Below are 2,608 nucleotides of genomic sequence, written 5' to 3' on the forward strand. Positions count from 1 at the left end.
GGATACGGAGACATCTACGGTTCTCTCCCAGCTCTCATCACTTACCATGTTGATTAACTCGAGGTCGGACACTCTTGAAAAAATGGTGAGTGACAACTCCATAGCCATCTCCGAGATGAAAAAAGCTGTCCAAGAGAACACTGAACATATCACAGCTGTTAAGGAGTCATTTGATGCTGTCTGTGCTGAGTTAAATGATATGAAGAGCAGAGTTGTCAGTGTTGAGGCACAGCTCGAAAAATATAAAGCAATCGCTGAAGCACAGGAAAAGCGCATCTCTCACCTGGATCCTTGTCACTCTTTCTGTTCCTCATTGTACTACCACAATGTTATCTTTTATGTGATCCCTGTTTTACCTGACTGTATGTCTATAATGTGATAAATAAAGTTTAAAAAAAACCCCAAAAAAACCTGAAGAGTTTGCTAGCAGGTGAATGTGTCTGTGGTGTGGAGCTCATGCTGCTCCGGTGTTTTCACTGAAGTCCGTTTCACCTGATGAGAGGGGGCACCGTGAACGCAACAGTGTTAGTGTAGGTTTTATGCTGGCGTTTTACTAGGTACACGTGTCCAGTCTCAACGAGTTAAATACAACACGAAGAGACTGTTAAAGATTTATTTTTCGAAATTTAAAATATTTTCCAGTATTTTTGGCAATTCAGCCATGTTTATCACAAACTCATAATTGAAGTTGATATTAGAGCAGGGTGATATGACCAAAAATATTTATCATGATAAAAATTTGAAAATTTGCGATAACGATATAACTGACGATATAATTGACACTAGACAAAATACTTTACAACTCCACAACTTTATTAGTGCAAAAAAACCCCCATCAATTTATTTTCATGTAAACAAGCTGCTGTTTTTTATGTGCATTAAAGTTATATAAAAATTTAACAATGCAAATTCCTTGCTGACAGTTATCCTCAGCATAACCATGTATAATATCCACAAAACTTAAAGAGGTTATACACACACACAATACGGTAATATTATGTTGAAGCACAGTACGTATCACTCCGCGAGGCTCCTGCCTATGATAGCCGTAATGCTCCGACAATCCATCAAGCGGTGCGGGTTTGTAGCTTAGCAAATTCGTACTCATTTCGCGGTCAGTAAACACAACCAGAATCCAAACATAAGGCACATGGGATTATAAGGGACACTGTCGATTTTCAGAAAAATCAAAGGATTGATTTCAAGTGTGCCGTATTTTCCAAAAAACACGGTAATAACGACGGCCCGCTAGCATGCTCTACCAAAATAGTGCTTTGTTGTGTATCTGACAGACGAAAGCTAAACCAGTTCCACACCACTGAAGCTGCAGCATTTTTACAAACCAATTCTGGTTTATCTGTTTCATTCAACGATCCGCTTTCGCCCTTGTCATTCTCCGCCGTGCTTTTTCCGCCATGTGCATATGAAAACAAAGGCACTGCGCATGCGCCTTTTACCCATATTCTATCGCAATATTTCATTTTCTTATCGTTGCCCAACGTTATACCGGTATTACCATAAACTGTATAATATTGCCCAGCCATAGTTGATATTAAACATTGTCACTCATTGTTTCTTATGTTGTCCTTCTGTGTACATAGACTAGGGTGTCAGAATATTAGAAACACCTCAATAGTCTGTTAATATGCATCACATTCACAGTGTGATGGTTTACTAACAGTCGGTGACAAACACTAGTGTTACATTCGTTCACATCAGCCGATTATTCTCATGGCTAACTGATGTTGCTGTTTAACTGTCATGCTTGGAGGTTTAAAGGACACTCGTAATTAAAGTGCTTCTGTGCTGCAGTCAGATTTAGAGGTAAGCAGATTGGAGGAAGCTAAAGTTTTCCTCCTGATGGATAACGTTTGTTTCACTGATGCTCAGTTTTTTGTTTTTTTTCTTCTTTTACCTTAAGCTGATGCGCTGTGCTACTTGAAAACAAATTCTAATGCTGCTTTTGCATTTCTGTATTTTGAAAATATATCATGCTGTGATTCCATATCTCATCATCTGAAGTCTGCTCAGACTCTAAATGTTTTCCCATTAATGAAGGTCGCCAGCACAGACACCTGTGTACAGGTCACCACCTGGATGACTGGCTGTATCTGACTTCAGACTCTAAGTCAGTCACTTGGTCAAAGGTTGTTTCCTGTGTGTTTTAAAGACTTTAACAATGAGATGGTTTAGGTCACAGCTCCTGATTGAGGTGTCTGTCTGTGTGAGAAGGATCAGAATCCCAGTGTTGTCCTGATGTGGATTAACGAGGGTCAGATTTACTGCAGGGGCTCAGGCAGACGAGCTCCACCTTTGTCTTCACTGACCTGATTAACTGTTTGTGCAGATAAGATATGCTGGATATTTACAGTCTTCACGGCTGTTGTCACTGTTTGCTCTGCTTCAGATGTTGTCAGACAGAAAATTTACTGGATGTGATATCAGAGACTCAAGAGAGACTCTGCTCCCCTCTTCCCAATATGGGCATAATTCATGACCGATATGAGGATTGTTGCTGTTATCTGTAGTTTACACCTGTTTCGTGTTTAGCCTGAAATTTTGACAATTTCACTTTTTTTTTTTTTTTTTTTTTTTTTTTTTTTTTTTT

General features: G+C 39.3%; 1 protein-coding gene across 1 annotated transcript in view; it reads left to right on the forward strand.

Annotated features, from left to right (window-relative positions):
- The window catches only part of LOC102311356 (protein phosphatase 1, regulatory subunit 3B), a 20,897-nt gene that overhangs the window by 14,008 nt on the left and 4,281 nt on the right, over positions 1 to 2,608 (forward strand). The gene's annotated exons all lie outside the window — the stretch shown is intronic.

This window comes from Haplochromis burtoni, unplaced genomic scaffold (assembly GCF_018398535.1).
Source record: "Haplochromis burtoni strain Fernald_Lab_line unplaced genomic scaffold, NCSU_Asbu1 Contig_528, whole genome shotgun sequence".
Lineage (NCBI taxonomy): Eukaryota > Metazoa > Chordata > Actinopteri > Cichliformes > Cichlidae > Haplochromis > Haplochromis burtoni.